This window comes from Salvelinus sp. IW2-2015, linkage group LG8, assembly GCF_002910315.2.
Source record: "Salvelinus sp. IW2-2015 linkage group LG8, ASM291031v2, whole genome shotgun sequence".
NCBI lineage: Eukaryota > Metazoa > Chordata > Actinopteri > Salmoniformes > Salmonidae > Salvelinus > Salvelinus sp. IW2-2015.
Window position 1 is genome coordinate 32,616,479 of NC_036848.1, and position 20,923 is coordinate 32,637,401.

The window sequence follows — 20,923 nt, forward strand, 5'->3', positions numbered from 1 at the left end:
CAATTTTTTAGGGCCATTCTGACACCCCCTGGTATAGAAGTCCTGGATGGCAGGAAGCTTTGCCCCAGTGATGTACTGGGCTGTTTAGGACACCATATTACCGCCAACCTGGCAGTCATGAACGCAGTAAGATTCTACATGACTGTCGAGTCATGGTAATCTCCTTTAACACACACTGGTACGCAGGGCTCTATTGTCCCTCTAGCCACTCTAACACCAATGCATTAATGCAAATGGGAACTCACCGTGCTGTGATTGATCAATTTGAAGAAAGAAGTTCAACAATAGGTCGAAAGAGTGGAAAACATGGTCGTTGTGGGCTAACAACAAAATGGACAGCGATTTCTAAGTGGATGATTCATTCACAAAACACATATGCATATTAGAGCTCACGCATAAGCATAGGCCTATACATGAGCCCGAAAAAACTAACTATTAAAATAATGATTGTGCCGTTGTAACATAGCCAACAGTATATTACACTTGGAAGAAGAAAAAAATTAAATACTGATTTAAGATCTTTGGTACATAATTTGCCTAGCCCAAATGAAACAAATCAGATTTAACATACAATTGGGGAATTTGTTTTAGATTTTGAATAGCCTAGTAATAGGGCTTCTTCCTCCATAATTAATAGACGGACATTACTTTTAGCTAGAGCAACTCTCACCGTGTTTCCATATCCGCCCCTCTCTCCTTCATTCCCTTCTCCAGCTCGCAGAGAGGGGCTGTCAACAGTTTGATGAAATACGTAGCGTTGTGAAAACATGTTACTATCGACGTTCCCGAACAGATTTCACTTGGTTTCCCAAGTGAAGCACYGGGTAGCTAAAGGAACAGGTTTGGAGAGCCCATGGCATACACAGTTTGGGCAAAATATAATCTGTGGCACAACAAAATAAATCGTCGAAGCCTACCTTTTCAAACATTGTCATACAAAGATAAACAGAGAAATTACAGATTAAAAAAACGTATCGCGCTCATCGGCTATAAAACATTACACAAGTTGGAAATCGCAAATTCAACAATGAGTGGTTTGGAAGGAAGTGAGCACAACAAGGTGAGTCCAAAAATGTATTGTATGCTGCTGCATAAATTATGTAATATGCCAGGGAGATATGTATATTGCCGCTAAAAAAGTAATACGTTTGGTAGTAACCTGTTAGTAGCCCATGTGCCTCATGCTAATAATTTGGTCCCTTTACCCCTCTTTCATCTAGTGTTCTGACTTGGTGGTGCACATGTAGCCTATAGCCTGTTTTAGAGAAATGTAACCAAATATTGTAAGAGCTTTCATTGTCTGCTTATATGGCCTAGTTATTTATCCTACAGTTCTGACTTGGTGTTCAGGGAGAACACTGAGAACGGCCCATGTTCTGAATTCTGTCGCTGTACATTTCAACGATTGCCTCTTATCCGCTCGTCGTTCCCTTATGCCATAGTTTGTACATCTCAAATTGTCAGTAGAAACTACATTTGTTAAAGCTAGTCAGCCATGTTTTTTTGTTTTTTTATAAAGGCAGTAAATGAGGCTGAATGAACTGTAGCAATKGTAAGGTGTTGGGACAGTTTTATGTAGGCCCTGACAGTTTCTGGGCACAGTTTGTCACCGTTATAGAGCAATTAATGTATTGTTTAGTGTAGTGTAGTGGCTTTRCTGGTAWGCATACATTTTTTATTTTCTTGCCCCACCAAGATTTACATGCTAAAAATCGCCACAGCAATAGCCAATAGTCGCATCATGCAGCCCATATATCTTTTGATTTCTAAGGCATTCTAAGGTTTGTATCATTCACAAATAAAAGTTGTCAAATAACTCAAAATCTAGCATATAAAACCTGTTTCAAATGATCACTTTTACGCTCAACATTGCCAGTTCACATGCGCGCACTCTCGCTCTGGAATGGGAAAAATATCCTAAATATTTTATTTCAGCTCATTTCAATTATATTCTTCTTACTATAAAAGGCATGTATTTATAAGCATATCTTGTCTGCTAAATGAACAAAACTTACAGCCTAAGGCATGGCGCATAGCCAGAGAACAAAATATGAGTTGGCTTACTCTGAAATAAAAAAAAATCATATCATGTTTCTTTAAACCTGACTAAAATAAATACTGCATTTATTGTGCTTATGTACATTCAATTTCTTTACTCAACTTTTTWAAATGTAGATGTTCCAAAAGGCACACTTCAGAGGCTTGTATGCTGCTTRTATGAGTGGAGCATGGAGATGCTAAACATGTTAACTTCTTTGGGGTAGGGGGCAGTATTTTCACGTCAGGATGAAAAGCATGCCCAGAGTAAACTGCCTGCTACTCAGCCATAAAAGCTAGAATATGCATATAATTAGTAGATTTGGATAGAAAACACTCTGAAGTTTCTAAAACTGAATGATGTCTGTGAGTATAGCAGAACTCATATGGCAGGCAAAAACCTGAGAAAAAATCCAACCAGGAAGTGGGAAATCTGAGGTTTGTAGTTTTTCAACTCATTGCCTATTGAATACAGTGTCTATGGGGTCATATTGCACTTCCTACGGCTTACACTAGATGTCAACAGTCTTTAGAACCTTGTTTGAGGCTTCTACTGTGAAGTGGGGGCGAATGAGAGGGGATTGAGTCAGAGGTCTGCCAGAGAGGCATGAGCTGACCCCGCGTGTTCACGTGATAGTTAGCTTGTGTTCCATTGCAATTCTACAGACAAAGGCATTCTCCGGTTGGAACATTGAAGATTTATGTTAAAAACATCCTAAAGATTGATTCTATACATCGTTTGACATGTTTCTACGGCCTGTAACGGAACCTTTTGACTTTGTCTGCACCTAGTGATCGCGCCTCATGAATTTGGATTACTAGGCTAAAAGCGCGAACAAAAAGGAGGTATTTGGACATAAATTATGAACATTATCGAACAAAACAAACATTTATTGTGGAACTGGGATTCCTGGGAGTGCATTCTGATGAAGATCATCAAAGGTAAGTGAATATTTATAATGCTATTTCTGACTTCTGTTGACTACACAACATGGCGGATATCTGTTTGGCCTGTTTTGGTCTCTGAGCGCCGTACTCAGATTATTGCATGGTGTGCTTTTTCCGTAAAGTTTTTTTGAAATCTGACACAGCGGTTGCATTAAGGAGAAGTGGATCTAAAATTCCATGCATAACTTTTAGTATCTTTTAGCAATGTTATTATGAGTATTTCTCTAAATTGATGTGGCTCTCTGCAAAATCACCGGATGTTTTGGAACTACTGAACATAACGCGCCAATGTAAACAGTTTGGATATAAATATGAACTTTACTTTACAAAACATACATGTATTGTGTAACATGAAGTCCTATGAGTGTCATCTGATAAAGATCAAAGGTTAGCGATTAATTTTCTCTATTTCTGCTTTTTGTGACTCCTCTCTCTGGCTGGAAAAATGGAYGTGTTTTTCTGTGACTTGGCTCTGACCTAACAATCGTTTGGTGTGCTTTCGTCGTAAAGCCTTTTTGAAAATCTGAYACTGTGGCTGGATTTACAACAAGTGTATMTTTAAAATGCTGTAAAATACTTCTATGTTTGAGGAAATTTAATTATGGGATTTCTGTTGTTTTGAATTTGGCGCCCTGCAGGTTCACTGGCTGTTGACGAGGTACCGTCCCACATACCCTAGTGAGGTTAATAGCTTACAAACGGTAGGCAATTAAGGTCACAGTTATGAAAACTTTGGACACTAAAGAGGCCTTTCTACTGACTCACCAAAAGTAAGATGCCCAGGGTCCCTGCGTGAACGTGCCTTAGACAAGGAGGCATGAGGACTGCGGATTTGGCCAGGGCAATAAATTGCAATGTCCGTACTATGAGACGCCTAAGACAGCAGGGACATCTGATCGTCTTCGCATTGGCAGACCACGTGTAACACCTGCACAGGATYGGTACATCCGAACATCACACCTGCGGGACAGGTACAGGATGGCAACAACTGCTCGAGTTACACCAGGAACGCACAATCCCTCCATCAGTGCTCAGACTGTGTGCAATAGGCTGAGAGAGGCTGGACTGAGGGCTTGTAAGCCTGTTGTAAGGCAGGTCCTCACCAGACATCGCCGGCAACAACGTCGCCTATGGGCACAAACCCACCGTCGCTGGACCAGACAGGACTGGCAAAAAGTGCTCTTCACTGATGAGTCACAGATTTGTCTCACCAGGGGTGATGGTCGGATTTGCGTTCATAGTCGAAGGAATGAGCATTACACCGAGGTCTGTACTCTGGAGCGGGATCGATTTGGAGGTGGAGGGTCCGTCATGGTCTGGGGCGGTGTGACACAGCATCATCGGACTGAGCTTGTTGTCATTGCAGGCAATCTCCACGCTGTGCGTTACAGGGAAGACATCCTCCTCCCTCATGTGGTACCCCTCCTGCAGGCTCACCCTGACATGACCCTCCAGCATGGCAATGCCACCAGCCATACTGCTCGTTCTGTGCATGATTTCCTGCAAGACAGGAATGTCAGTGTTCTGCCATGGCCAGCGAAGAGCCTGGATCTCACTCCCGTTGAGCACGTCTGGGACCTGTTGGATCAGAGGGTGAGGGCTAGGGACATTCCCCCAAAAAATGTCTGGGAACTTGCAGGTGCCTTGGTGGAAAAGYGGGGTAACATCTCACAGCAAGAACTGGCAAATCTGGTGCAGTCCATGAGGAGGAGATGCACTGCAGTACTTAATGCAGCTKGTGGCCACACCAGATACTGACTGTTACTTTTGATTGACCCCCCTTTATTCAGGGACAAATTATTCMATTTCTTTCAGTCACATGTCTGTGGAACTTGTTCAGTTTATGTCTTAGTTGTTTAATCTTGTTATGTTCATACAAATATTTACACATGTTAAGTTTGCTGGAAATAAAACGCAGTTGACAGAGAGGATTTTTTTTTTTTTTGCTGAGTTTATGTACCATCACCGTGGGGACGACATCGTCGATGCACTTATTAGTGATGCTGGTGAATGATGTGGTACTCCTCAATGTAAATCGTATGAATCCCGAAACATATKCCAGTCTGTGGTAGAAAAACAGTCCTGTAGCTTAGCATCTCCATCATCTGACCACTTTCATATTGAGTGAGTCACTGGTACTTCCTGCTTTAGTTTTTGCTTCAAAGTAGGAATCAGGAGGATAGAATTATGGTCAGATTTGCCAAATGGAGGGCGAGGGAAAGCTTTATATGYGTCGCTGTGTGTGGCGTAAAGGTGGTCTAGGTTTTTTCCCTGCTCTGGTTGCACATGTGACATGCTGGTAGAAATTAGGTGAAAAGGATTTACGTTTTCCTGYATTAAAGTCCCCGGCCACTAGGAGTGCCACTTCTGGATGAGCATTTTCTTGTTGGCTTTATACAGCTCTGAGTGCGGTCTTAGTGCCAGCATCGGTTTGTGGTAGTAAATAGACCRCTATGAAAAATATAGATGAAACTTAAAATAGTTTAGTCTACAGCTTATCATGACGTACTYTACCTCAGGCGAGCAAAACCTTGAGACTTCCTTCATATTAGAGATCGCGCACCAGCTGTTATTTCGGTYATAAGAGACGGCAGCAGAAATATTATCTACAAAAGAAGCAACAAACACAAAATAACACAATTAGTTAGGAGCCCGTAAAAACGGCAGCCATCCCCTAAAGAGCCATTATAAAAGGTTCATTACAAATATTAATGTGAGTAGACCGCTGGAAAAAGCAAGCATTTTTTAAATGGTCTGTTTGAGATACAAGTTTGAGGTTTTTTTTTTTAAAGTGTTTTTTCAATAATTTATGCTTTGGCAACAAATAGAAGTATAGGACAAGTCAACAACATAATTTGCCCATTAAAGTGCCCTGCTGTTCAAAAGACTAGGCTGTGAGCAGACTTGGGATGGGCAGGAACAGACTCAGGGCTTGTCAGAGCACAACCACATCTCCACATACACATGCATACCAGATACCACACCCTTAATTATCCCAATGCTACTCACCCAATGCTACTCAGCCAACAGGAGCCTAGTTCCCGAGTGTATTTACCTTAACCTTTAGGCTAAATCCTTCCGTCACCCTCGCATGCAATGTCAAAGTTACAGTATAAAAATAAAAAAAAACACAGAAAGAGATTCAATGTACTAACACGCATGAAAGTTCAGTGATGGATGTGGTTGAACAGGATTTGCTACTCTGAGGACAAGTTGAGCGCAGCCTGAAGCTGTGGGGAGACATACAGTGAAGACAGAGGAGAGGAGTAAAGTCTACGGTCACGTCCCARATGCCACCCTCTTCCCYATCGGCTCTGGTCAAAAGTAGTGCACTACATAGTATATGCGTCCCAAATAGCACCATATTCCCTATGTCTACGGGAGACTGATAATAGGCTAACGCTTACCTGCCGATGACAACTACCACCATGTGGATGATGCCCGGTGGGCATGGAGGATGATAGGCAGGCGGGTAGRGGCTGGCATGTGTTCACAGGGGTACCACCAAACAGGGGTCTTTATTATTTAAAAAGGTACATGTGCCAGGGGCAAGAGGGGCATGCGGTCCTCCCCCCTAAAACCACGAGAWGACAACGTGGCCATGGATGTGCCAGACACCGTATGACGACGGTAAATCATTCCCAAGGGGTTYGAAGCACAAAGTATCGATTCAGTAGAGAATGAAGATTAGGCCATCGGGCCCCTCAGAAGGTGGTTCTCCAAAACATCCATAGGCCTATGTGCAGTCGCGTATTTCGAGTCTTATTGCGAAATACCACAGCAATGAGAAACTCAAACTGTCTCTGTGCATCGTTTACCTTGATTTTCGTAGCAATGACTCTGCAATGAGCTCTGTTTACAAAGAGAGGCGATAGGGATTCAGTAACGAGAACTTGTACCACTGATATCAAAACATCTCCCTATCACTGCTTCCTACACAAGACCTACACAATCCATTTTCAGTTGCATTTGTGAGGTCCTTAATAATATGCACAAGTAGTAACTATATAGCACATTTGATTAGCTACTAGTGCTGCTGAGGCACTACGACCTATATATAACACGGCAGAGGAGATGTGCTCACTGACTGGGGAAATCCATTAGGGGGCCACTCAGCAATCAGTGTAGGCTAGCACTGGCTCAAAGCCATCAGCCCCTTCTCATCAAGAGTAATGGCAGTGGGCAGGGGTGAATGACAGCGACAGACAGAGACAGAGGAAATGTGTGTGTGTTTGTGGCAGTAAACTAAGTAAGCTATGCTGCATACTGCAGGGGAAAGTTGCTGCAAGGTTGGCCAAGGACAGGGATTGCTTGCAGATGAATGGGTTTGCACAGGGTGCCAATGAGCTTAAGCCTCCATATACACTGTACACTGGGCACCTAGCTGCAACCAACACTCTCCACCTCAGGGGTTCCCAACCTTTTTGCCCCCAGGGGCCACTTGTTGTTTATTGAGATGGCCTATATTAAAATACACCACCAGCTTGACATTTGTTTAATTTGGGGAACAACTTTTAGGTAGGCTAATATATAAATAATAAGAAATTATTATTATTATGAAATCAATTCTTGACCCGATTTTCCCAAATGTTATTCTGCTACCAAATGTTTTATTAAAACGTATATCAACTTAATTATACATACTCTTTTACAGAAAGTGAAWAGATAAATTGAGAGYGACAGTCAAACATTGTGTAAGATAACTTCCCGAGCAAAGTCCAGTTTCTATGACTCCTTGAATTTAGAAGCTTCTGAACGTCAGAGCCAAACCTAATATATTCCCGTGTGCATCAGCCGCGTCTTCCTCGGGCATTTTACAGCTCGTTTCTAGCTTAAAGCATTGCGGATATACGCATCGTTTAAGAACGGTAGAAAAAATATTTTTTACCCCTCAAATCAAGGAAGGTTGCAGTGACCTCCAGGCTGCAGTGACCTCCAGGCTGCAGTGACCTCCAGGCTGCAGTGACCTCCAGGCTGCAGGCAGCCCACGAGCACAGGATTGCATGAGCAGTGAGATCTTCTGCAGCCATCTATAACACTGTCACAGGTCCAGGCTTCACTTTTCCACTGCTTGCAACATGAGTACATGTGGAGCTTAAAGATCAGCTTGATTCTCCTTCCATCACCTTGGCTGTTAGAAATATAATAAATTGTGATTTTATGACTACGGTTACAGTATTCACTTCTCTCATATGACAAGGCTGCAGGAGTTCAGCCAGTATCGTTAGTTTGCGACCGACCCCAACCTGGCTTGTGACCAATGAGGCCAACTCTAGTGGCACACAATGACCCACTTCTCTCCCACTCCTTCTCCCCGCTTAAATTGAAGGCCCAACGTACGATACCCCACCACCTCCTACTAGCCAGCAGAGTTTAACCCCACTTCAACAGTAGGTCAGACTAAACCGGGTCACAGGCAGGCCAGCCAAAGCCTCATTAACAGAAATTCCAGGGGACATCACTCTTTCACAGGAATCAATATCAAAATCTCTGTGACAAATCACCTTAAAAAAATAAATGTGAAACAGCACACACAGTACAGCAGGAGAAACGCCTCCACCAGCACACACACGGCATAGAATGGGCCAGAACGCCACACAGAAAGCCCTTGAGAAGTCTAGGCAGTTGGGCAGCGGTACTATTGAGCAGTGTGAGATCTATTACAACTGTGGGACATACTGAAAGCTTTAGTAACACAGGAAGATGTGATGCTTTATGCTCATACATTCCTCGGAACCCTGTTTAGCCAATGAACCCTCCCCAGTGATGACTTCCAGTGGTACGGCAACAAGAATCACGTGGTGGATGAATCCATACATGGGTTAATGGATGAATGGGCACGGGGGGAGGAGAAATGCAGGCCTACAGTCTCTCGGCCTATAGATTTGCACTTTTGAGGCAGCCTGGCGTCTTACGTTTTTATMCCTGAACTATTGTTTCACCACAAACAGCCTACTGAATTGGGAATGGTGTGTATGCCCACCAATGCTTGCCCTCTACTTCATTCTCATTTCAGAGACAGTCATGCCATCACGTCTTWAGACAGCAAGGTGTAGGCTACCTGCGGCCAAACCACAGGGAAACGAAGCCCACTAAGACCATTCATCTGTCCCTATCAGGAGGTAGACAATATTCTGATGGGAGTTAGGCCTAGATATCAGATAGAAAGTCTTGAGAAGTTTAAAGATGGATAGATAAGCACCGCATGGGCACAGAACAGTTGGCTCCCTTCAGCCCTATGACTCCCACTGGTCACATTGTCAGCTTGAGCGCAGCAGCAGCAGACCAGCGGCAGCAGACCAGCAGCCTGGCTGGAGCCATCATTTTATCGACCAATGCCTTTTTATATGCCCAAGTGTCTGCTTTTCAGAGAGCATTTAAAGCATGCTTTTCCAGACTGTCTGACTCAACAGCGTTCTGTACACACACACGTCAACCAGAGACGAGTTGTCTTTTTAAAACCAGATCAGTTTACTTCAGGGTTCAAGGTTAGAATTGTTGTCTATAATATATCATTGTGTTGACTTGATAGCTACCTACACAAATAGCTAGCTAGAACAAAGTGTTAATAAGATTTAAAAAATCATTTAAAAGATTTAAAAGCAATACAAATAAAAGGACGATTTGTCTTTTTAAAACCAGATCATTTTACTTCAGGGTTCAAGGTTAGAATTGTTAAGACATATTTATTTTTTACTTTGCGTATCACTTTCAGAGTTCAATCGACATATCAGCGGATGTGGTTCGCTCACGAAAAACTCAATGTATTGAGTGGCTGTGATTGAACATCCTGTCTACTAGACATGTACAAAAATGCAGTGGACACTTCTGAAGCCACAAAAACAGAAATCTACCTAAATGAGACTAATTATTGGCAATATAGAACTGAAACGGTACGGCTGCCTCCCTTTCTCCATGACCTACTACACTGTCTGGCCACAATAAGCAATCCATCACAGAAGTCTTATCCTTAGCTCGTGCATGACCATTAGGCTAACATCTATCTATAAGTGGCTCTCACCCCCAGGGCAAAGGGCCCTCTAGTCCTGAGGGAGAAGGTCACCCAGGGAGCACAAGCAGTTTTAAAAAAAGGGCCGCAGGGTTCACTGCAGCAGCACTCTTCTAGTCTGTAACTGAGGAGGACGGGAGAACAGACACACCACTCCCTTAAACCACAAACCACGATGGCCACAATGACTCGACATAACAGTACAGAGGATAGGCCCTGGTCAAAAAGGAGTGCAGAAAACAGGGAACAGGATGCCATCTGGGATYTAACCCAGGTCTTTGTTCAATAAATAGATCAAAAAGACCTCTTCATCATCCTCTGCATTGTAACAGAGTCATTGTGTCTAATACTAGACATTGCACTGTGCCGCCGTGAATGTCATGTTATTTTAGGGAACCTTTCTTTCTGGGACTGTGTGACAATGTGGGATTGTGAAGTGCCTCTGATGTTCAGGGCTCCCGAGTGGAGCATCGGTCTAAGGCACTGCATCTCAGTGAATGAGGCGTCACTACAGTCCCTGGCTCGATTCGAGGCTGTATCACAACCGGCTGTGATTGGGAGTCCCATAGGGCGGCGCACAATTGGCCCAGTGTCGTCCGGGTTAGGCCGTCATTGTAAATAAGAATAAATAAATAAATAAGAATTTGTTCTTGACTGACTTGCCTCGTTAATTAAAAGTTAATTAAAAAAGGTAATATATATATATATATATATATATTTTTTTTTTAATCAGGCAAGCTAAAATACCCAGCAAACTAACCCCTGCCCTGAGCGCACACACACGCATCGTGCATTCCCTGCCCACTTAGATTGAAGGGTGCAAAATCCACTTGTCACATAAATCGCACTAGATTGATTGCTTTAATTTTACTCCTGTGACTCTTCCATACTCTTGCTTGTGCGTGACGTTTTTTCCGTGAACGTTACGGCCGCGGAAATGTTTGTAATGACCTGTCAAACACACCCGGTGACGGCTGGAATGGCCTCAATGGAATACATCGTCTTACTTTGCATCTATAAGCACGCTGAAGCCTTGTCTGGAAATTAACGCATCGTCGACACTTACATCACAAGAAAGAGAAGATGGATAACGATTTTGATGGGGGTTCATTTTTTGTGGAATTTAACAAAGTAATCATTTAATGCTGCTCCACCCCTTTATGTTGGAGAGGATCTCATGTTAAATACTGTATGGCTACAGGTTCATCTGCCTCACCTAAAGCCCATTCTGGTGGGAAGCTGCTATAGAMCACCAAGTGCTAACAGTCAGTATCTGGATAAGGTGTGAAATGCTTGATCAATGTATGTGATATCAACAGAGAGRTATATTTTCTGGGTGATTTAAATATTGACTGGCTTTCATCAGGCTGCCCACTCAAGAGAAGTCTTCAAACTGTAACCAGTGCCTGCAACCTGGTTCAGGTTCAGTCAACCTACCTGGGTAGTTAAACAGCCCAGGAATGAAATCACCAACTACAAAGGCTCAAGCCATAGAAAGAGCTCGGTCTAAGAGAGGAAGATCGTCATATGAGAATGATAAGACACCCAGCTGCTATCCAGACGAGGAAGAGCCTGATAACGACGTTAGGAAAGACTTACTCTAACCATTCTCAGTAAAAAAAAGGGGCCTTAGCAGCTCTACAGCTGCCAAGACAGACACAGCCTCCCACTCTCCTTCACCCAATAAACAACATCCTGGATGATGTACCACGGATCCACACAGGCCCACTAGTTGTACTGTTGGCCCACTAGTTGTACTGTTGTCCCACTAGAACTCCATATGGCTTCTGACTTCAGTGCGACTACTGCTGAAGCTGTGACTTTTGATAAATCGTCTTTATCTGTAATTCARTAAGAGCAGGAAWCACCGATAGGGTTCCACTTGATGCATCAGTTCATTAGTCTGCTTYCAGTGGAAATGAGGCTATAATGWGAATCKTTCCCCTCTGAATTCTCAAGACTGTCGTCTTGTCGCTTACAAACTTGAACACTGGTTTGGGCGAGTTAGAGAAGCATTACCTTGCCTGTCCTTTTTCCTTCAKAAATAGAAACGTGACTGTGTGGCAAACTCTGGAAAAACAAGTCTGACTGACCACCTCAGTTCAGAGATGTTGGTTTGACTTTAAAAGGTTATGAATGATGGATGTCTTGTCCCAGTCAGACTCCCCAGTTGGCCAGACTGTCTGGGARAATGGGCTCCCAGCATGAGGCTGAGGAAWACAGGTGCTTTAATATTTGATGATGGAGCTTGTCTGTCRGGCAGAATTGGACAGGGAGAGGTTTCTGACTAGTCGGGCTGACAGGATCATAAGCAGTGGGATGTAAGGATCTAAAGCAAGGCTACCTATGGACCTGCCCTGATGTATTAGGGGTCTACAGACATAGCCTAGGCCTGCGTGCACGTCGTGTCCATCCAAGCAGACACCGATATGAATCTGTAACGTTGGTTAGCCGATTAAAACACAGCGTAGGCAAGTCCTTCTCAGCATTCTGTATACCCCACCCCGTCACCACCCTACATCCTTTGAGGAAGACAATTTATCATGCTCTAATTCACAGCAGTGACGTAAATGTAACAGAAGTCCCCTCCCTTAGGAGGAATTGAACCATGTACAATTTGTATAATCTTTTTTGGAAAGGATGGGGTTAATGACGACAATATGGTCTATAATTTATGCTCGACTTCATCTTTGAACTGATATGGTACGGTCACGGTGTAAAGACGGCCTTTTCCAAGCCATTTGATTATTGATGACGTTGACCGTACAGCTAAACAATGAAAGAAAGCAAGGCCTTTTACAGTAAACAGAACTTGAGTCCAGGCCACCGCTGAGGCAAGCACAGATGGTTGTGTGCCTGGTCTGAGGAGCAGATGGAAAGAACCCCAGGCTGTGTCCGGCCAGCCGGCAGACAAGTGACCAGTGAGCCAGGTTCTGAGGTCAGTGGTGTGTATCTTTCACCTCTAATAGGGCTGGAGGAAGGGTTGGGGGGAGGGGGGGTCTGAATCCATACCACAGCTAGCAGCTCTAGGTGGTAGAAGGATGCTTCCACCTCTTAGGTTGACAAAGCAAAATGCATCAATATAAATCAACAGTAAATATAAACAAGCACAGAATGACATTACATCCTCATCTATTGATCAATAGCATAACACAGCAAACAGAAATTAAGTTATTGATCCACTCATTGACCTGCTCATGATGCCTGCTGTTCCTAGTTTCTCATGGCCAATTGGCCAAAGCCATTATGTAGTAGAAGAGTCCAGTTGTGCGCACCATGAAGTAAACATTCAACAACTGGAGTGGGATACAGCTARGCCCTTGTTGCATAACATTGTTTGTTTATTGTGTCTGAGAGAAAGAAATGGTCATTGACCCATGAAAAAGTTTCTTTGAGTCAGAAGTCAAAGCACAACAAAGATGTAACCAGGCTACTACTGTTGGTCGCCTACACAGTTTAGCAGATGTTATAGCGGGTGCAGCGAAATGCTTACGTTACTAACTCCTAACGATGCAGTAAAAGGGTCAAACAAGTGCACAAATAAATAAAATAAAAATATATTTTTAAACAGGCTACTGTGTTATGCACTACCATGTGTTGGTGTTAAGCTATTTACACAAGTCCCATGTTGAAAATGAGACGAGTAGGGCAGGGGTCAGCAAGAGGCGGTCCGAGGGCCAAAACTTTTTATAAATAAAAGATTGTAGTTTTTTTTTTTAATATTAAAGATTACAAATCACCAAGAATATAGCTAAAAGGAGTTTAATTTAGGAAGTCTGTTCCCAGGTATTCACACGCATAAAAGAAAAAGAAACATGTGATCGTATCTCAATGTCATCAAGGTATGAAATKATTRTATTTGAAAATAATCTATTTTTGGGCTTAAAATGTGGTCAATTTGCAGTGTACAAACTATTATCATTATATGTTTCTGTACCCCGGCCATCCGATCAGACAAAAATCGTCCCGGGGCTGAATCTGGTTGCCTACCCCTGGAGTAAGTTATATAGTGTAGTTGTGGGGTTAAATCAGCATACACAGTGCAGAGAGAATAATGTTAATTTATTTAACCTGACGGCCTACSAAAAGGTCTCATGCGGGGACRGGGGCTGGGACTAAAAATKKAAATATAKGACAACACACACATCACGACAAGGGAGACAACACAACACTGTATAAAGAGACACCTAAGACAAGATGAGGAAAGAGATGTGTTGGGAGAATTATCTTCTACCTCAGAGACGCAGGCTTATGGTAAATCAATAACCTGTCCACACTTTCATCCCTTCTCTCCTCTGTGCCATGGAAAGAGGAGTACACTGCTATTCGTAACAAGAGGACACAGGATGCCTTGTGGTGGATCTACATGTTCTGTACACATTCGGAAAACACAGTAAAYTGATCCCTGCATCCCTATTCTAGTTCACATTCCATATCACCTCAAAGGAGTAACATGTTAATAATACTATGACGGATTTACCCTAAATAGCCACTGAGACAGAAAAGGTAACACACACATGTACCACGTTGTATGCTCCCATCAGGAGAGAGAGAGGGAGGAGAATAGGATACATCAGTGCCCTCTTTCAGATGGTCTGTCTGCTTGCAAGCCTCCCCTTTTTCCTCCAAACATAACAATGGTAATTATGGCCAAACAGTTCTATTTCTGTTTCATCCGACCCGAGGACATTTCTCCAAAAAGTACAATCTTTGTCCTCATGTGCAGTTGCAAACCGTAGTCTGGCTATTTTATGGCGGTTTTGGAGCAGTGGCGTCTTCCTTGCTGAGCGGCCTTTCAGGTTATGTCGATATAGGACTTGTTTGACTGTGGATATACAGTCGTGGCCAAAAGTTGAGAATGACACAAATATAAATTTTCACAAAGTTTGCTGCTTCAGTGTCTTTAGTTATTTGTCAGATGTTACTATGGAATATTGAAGTATAATTACAATCATTTCATAAGTGTCAAAGGATTTTATTGACAATTACATGAAGTTGATGCAAAAAGTCAATATTTGCAGTGTAGACCCTTCTTTTTCAAGACCTCTGCAGTCCGCCCTGACATGCTGTCAATTAACTTCTGGGCCACATCCTGACTGATGGCAGCCCATTCTTGCATAATCAATGCTTGGAGTTTGTCAGAATTTGTGTTGTTTTTTTTTGTCCACCCACCACTTGAGGATTGACCACAAGTTCTCAATGGGATTAAGGTCTGGGGAGTTTCCTGGCCATGGACCCAAAATATCTATGTTTTGTTCCCCAAGCCACTTAGTTATCACTTTTGCCTTATGGCAAAGYGCTCCATGGACGACATTAATCAGAGGCAACAAAGAAAGCAAAGATAACCCTGAAGGTGCTGCAAAGGTCCACAAAAGAGATTGGGATTATCTGTCCACAGGWCCACTTTAAGCCATACACTCCACAGAGCTGGGCTTTACAGAAGAGTGGCCAGAAAAAAAGCCATTGTTTAAAGCAACAAAAAATGCAAACACACATTTGGTGTTACCCAAAAGGCATGTGGGAGACTCCCCAAACATATGTAAGAAGGTACTCTGGTACTAAAATTGAGCTTTTTGGCCATCAAGGAAAATGCTATGTCTGGCGCAAACCCAACACCTTCCCCACAGTTAAACATGGTGGTGGCAGCATCATGATGTGGGGATGTTTTYCCCATCGGCAGGGACTGGGAAACTTGTCAGAATTTAAGGAATGATGGATGGTGGTAAATACAGGGAAATTCTTGAGGGAAACCTGAGATTTGAGACTGAGACGGAGGTTCACCTTCCAGCAGGACAATGACCTGAAGCATACTGCTAAATCAACTCGAGTGGTTTAAGGGGAAACATTTAAATGTCTTGGATTGGCCTAGTCAAAGCCCAGACCTCAATCCAATTGAGAATCTGTCATATGACTTAAAAATTGCTGTACACCAGCAGGATCCCGTCTAACTTGAAGGAGCATTGAAGAATAGGCAAAAATCCCAGTGGCTAGATGTGCCAAGCTTATAGAGACATATCCCAAGAGACTTGCAGCTGTAATTGCTGCAAAAGGTGGCTCTACAAAGTATTGACTTTGGAGGGGTGAATAGGTATGCATGCTCAAGTTCTGTTTTTGTCGTATTTCTTTCACCCCAAAAATGATTTTGCATCTTCAAAGTGGTACGCATGTTATGTAAATCAAATGATACAAACCCTCCAAAAATCGATTTTAATTCCAGGTTGTAAGGCAACAAAATWKTAAAAATACCAAGGGGGATGAATACTTTCGCAAGCCACTGTAATTGTCACTAAGGACCCGTACACAGAGACCCCGATCCAGACAGACTGAATGCTCTTTCTTGTTAGACACATCATGAACCCACACACACACAGATGCACGCATGTCGCATGCACAAACAGCCACACACTAATTCAGTCTCTAGTCTCCAAACTACTGAGATCCTTCATCACTTCCATTGGAACAGAACCACAAGTAACAGGACACTTAGCATTCAAAATGGACTACAAATCTCATTAAAAAAAATGTTTTATAATAATAATAAATAAAAAATAAAAAATGTATAAAACAAAAATAAAAAGGTAGCAGCCTATATCTTAGCCATTGATCTCCAAATGGCACTCATATTCCTTTACTACCCACAGCTTCTCTGTCGTCAAAGGCACAGCTGGACAAAGTCCCTCGTGTTGGGGCTGTGTTCACTCGGCTCCGCGCTCTAGCGAATGAACTCCCCTTCACTGGACACAAACAAAGGAGGCCAGTCTTTGTTCTCTCAGCCACCACTCAAGGGCTCTCACTAGAGTTCCACAACAGCGATAGGCCTAACGTTTGCTGCTAGACATGTGCCGCTGCACTTTTAYGAGAATGGCGTGCCAAACTAAGAATGTGTTAGGTGGTAGCCTACTCGTGTGTTCAAAACGTGTGTTCTTGTTGAGAGATTAATTWAAAAATAGGCCTGCCTGTGAAACAATGACACAATGTATACAAATAGACAATGACTTCATTCTGTGGAGATGACTAACATGTACAGAACAATGAATAATGTCTAGAGAGAGGGATTTATTTCAGTTGGGTCTACTGTATGCATTCCAGTGCCTCAGACAGGTGTCAGTAATGTGGGTGAAACGAGAAAGGCGATATGCTGAATTACRGAGGCAGAAAATCTTGGGGGTTAAGCCAGGCAGGGTTGTAATTGATTGTAATCAATGKGCGGGCCGCCTAAGTGTTTTTTCTGGTCGTCTTTGTCCAAACAGTGTAAACAAATACTATAATTTTCCGGATGGAAGAACGCTTTAAATGTAAACTTAAACGATTAAAACSAGATATAAAGTATGTAGAAAAGATAATGGACCTATACAATTTTTTATAATATMTTTTGAGAACTAACAATCACCAAAATAAATACTTAGCAGTATTCATTTTGTTATTATGTTTGAGAAAAAGAATACAGCATTATCCACGGCATTTAAACTGAAACATGTCCTCTCAGCTGCATGGCAAAATGTGTATAATTGCAGGAAATTWGCTTTAAAACTGCAAAACAAAATCTGTGTGGAACTGCAGGAAATTGGCTTTGAAATGCTAAAATGTCTCTACAGGGCCAAGACAGGTGCCTCTAAAATGCCACRCCAACCACCTAAGCCCCTTTTTGATCTATTAAAAACCCTGCCAGGCCCTAACCAGKGTTAAGCCAAGGACAGCGAGTTACCATGGATTATCACTACTAGCATCATCCCAGCCCCAACTTAGTTTCCACCGTCTTCAGTACTCTTTCACAGCACCATACGAACTGGTAGACAYTACCCACAAAACCAATGCCCTCACTCAATAGCGGTACAGCTGCCCGTGCCGTAAACAAACGCATGACAATGCACTCATCAGTGTTCACACAATACACAAGGCTCTAGAGCACCAGCTGGGACAACACAGACAGAGAACAACTAAAAAGACACAGTCAAACGAGTTTGACAGAGCTCAGGTACAGGTTMATGAACCCTTAACATAGAAACACCAGCTTAAAAGATGACTTCATCTCTGACTCTACTAAATAATGAAAGAACAAGGTGTCTCATAATTTGCGTGTGTGCATTCCCATTATCACTCCTATTTTATCAGATTGTGACTCAACCTATGAGGTTCACACCTCAGATAAACACACAGGTGCAACAAACTTATGAATGGACCCTGATCTGTGAGTGTTGTGAAAAACATGGCAATACATACCCCAGGGTGCTGATGATAAMATTGCCTTAAATGTCTTACAGTGCATTCGGAAAGTATTCAGATTCCTTGACTTTCTCCACAGTTTGTTACGTTACAGSCTTATTCTAAAATGTATACATACATTTTTTTCCTCAATCTACACAGAATTCCCCATAATGACAAAACTAATCCAGGTTTTTAGAAAGTTTGGCAAATTTATAAAAAAACAGAAATACCTTATTTACTTAAGTATTCAGACCCTTCGCTATGTGACTCGAAATGGAGCTCAGGTACATCCTGTTTCCATTGATCATCCTTGAGATGTTTCTACAAATTGGTTGGAGTCCACCTGTTGTAAGTTCAATTGATTGGACATGATTTGGAAAGGCACACATCTGTCTATTTAAGGTCTAACAGTTGAAAGTGTATGTCAGAGCAAAAACCAAGCCACAAGGTCGAAGGAATTGTCCGTAGAGCTCTGAGACAGGATTGTGTTGAGGCACAGATATGGGGAAGGGTAGCAAAAAATKTATACACCATTGAAGGTCCCCAAGAACACAGTGGCCTCGAATATTCTTCAATTGAAGAAGTTTGGAACAGACCAAGACTCTTCCTAGAGCTGGCCGCCCGGCCAAACTGAGCAATCGGGGGAGAAGGGCCTTGGTCAGGGACCAAGAACCCGATTGTCTCTCTGACAGAGCTCCACAGTCGCTCTGTGGAGATGGGAGTTAACTAAAGGTTTAATACAAAAGATTTACAAAAAGATTGAGAATCTTCTAGAAGAACAACCATCTCTACAGCTCTCCACCAATCAGGCCTTTATGGTAGCCACKCCCTAGTAAAAGGCACATGACTCCGCTTGGAGCTTGCCAAAAACACCTAAAGGACTCTCAAACCATGAAAAACAAGACTCTCTGGTCTGATGAAACCAAGATTGAACTCTTTGGCCTGAATGCCAAGCGTCACGTCTGGAGGAAACCTGGCACCATCCCTACGGTGAAGCATGGTGGTGGCAGCATCATGCTGTGGGGATGTTTTTCAGTTGCAGGGACTGGGAGACTATTCAGGAATCAGGATAAGACAAAGATGAACGGTGCAAAGTACAGAGATATCCTTGATAACCTGCTCCTGAGCGCTCAGGACTTTAGACTGGGGTGAAGTATCACCTTCCAACAGGACAACGACTCTAAGCACAGAGCCAAGACAAGGCAGGAGCGGCTTCAGGACAGGTCTCTGAATGTCCTTGAGTGGCCCAGCCAGAGCCCGGACTTGAACCAGATCCAACATCTCTGGAGAGACCTGAGAATATCTGTGCAGCGACACTCCCCATCCAACCTGGCAGTGCTTGAGAGGATCTGCAGAGAAGAATGGGARAAACTCCCCAAACGCAGGTGTGCCAAGCTTGTAGTGTCATACCCAAGAAAACTTGAGGCTGTAATCGCTGCCAAAGGTGCTTCAACAAGGTAATGAGTAAAGGGTCTGAATACTTATGTGAATGTGATAGTTTATTTTTTTAGCTAACAACTCTAAAAACCTGTTTTTGCTTTTAATCMATTTTAGAATAAGACTAAGGTTACAAAATGTGGAAAAAGTAACTCCGCCATTTCCTGGTTGCAAAAATCCTAATAGTTYGCCTAATTTCAGTTTGTGACAAAACAAGCTAGAGTAGAGAATCATTGTATCATCTAAACCGCTGAGAAATATATTTTCCATAACCAAAAATATTGTATTTTCAGCTGGTGTACAAAACTGAAAAGTAAAATCCTCAAAGATGAAACTTAAGGAAAGCATAGAAATACCGCATAGAACAGATCTACCGCTTCACAGATTTGCTTTCAATGAGAATGACAGACCTATAACACATTTCTGTGAATTTGGTCAGGTGCCCAAAAAGTTACATATGGCAGCTTTAAAAAAAAAATAAAAAAAAATTAAAACGCAAACAAGTCACTGGCCAAACTGCTGAGGGGGCATTTATTTTAAGATGTATTTTCTCAATTTCCTCTGATCACAGCTGGGTAGGTAATATGCCAGGCTGTGTTACTCAGACAGACAGCCCTACCTAGCTAAAGGAGGCCATGCAGAGTTGGCAGCACACAGAGACTGCCAAACCCCAGCAGGAACAGAGGCCCGGGCCATTAATTATCTATGGATATCAGATAGGCTAGGCTGGTCCACAGGGAAGAGCCTGGAGGAGAAAAGAGACAGAATGGGGAGTGCCAGGCCAGGGGGCAGGGAGGGAAGGCCTGCCCTTTGTGTTCTTCTTTCCCTGCTCCAGGACTTCATGCTGCCATTCTTAAACCAAATCACAAACAAAACCAGAGGACAAATTTGAATGCTATTTTCAAGAGGATTAGCCTAGCCTGCTCTCCAAGTAGAGCTGCTGGAGAAGAGCTGAGAGCATTTAAGCTCATGTACTAATCCAGCTTCAACGATTYTGGGCAAGATATACAGTGGATGTCCAGTTGTTCATCAGGCTCGTGTCCACTCTCTCAACTCTGGTGGGACATTTTAAAGCAGAATCAGCAGTGGCTAATTGTTAATCTTGTTAATGAGCACTGGGGGAGCTTTAATCCCTTCCTCTGAGTGATTAAGAGAGACACCAGAGAGCTCAGAGTTCAGGAGCTTATGCAAGAGGGTGCAACGTTATAGAATTTTCACATTGAAACAGCCTATATATCATGTTCAACAGACATTCTTCTTTGTCATGGAGAATAAGCAAGCACTCAT

General features: G+C 42.8%; 1 protein-coding gene across 3 annotated transcripts in view; it reads right to left on the minus strand.

The window, feature by feature from the left end:
• The window catches only part of LOC111967744 (serine-rich coiled-coil domain-containing protein 2), a 94,818-nt gene that overhangs the window by 67,161 nt on the left and 6,734 nt on the right, over positions 1 to 20,923 (minus strand). The window lies entirely within an intron of this gene.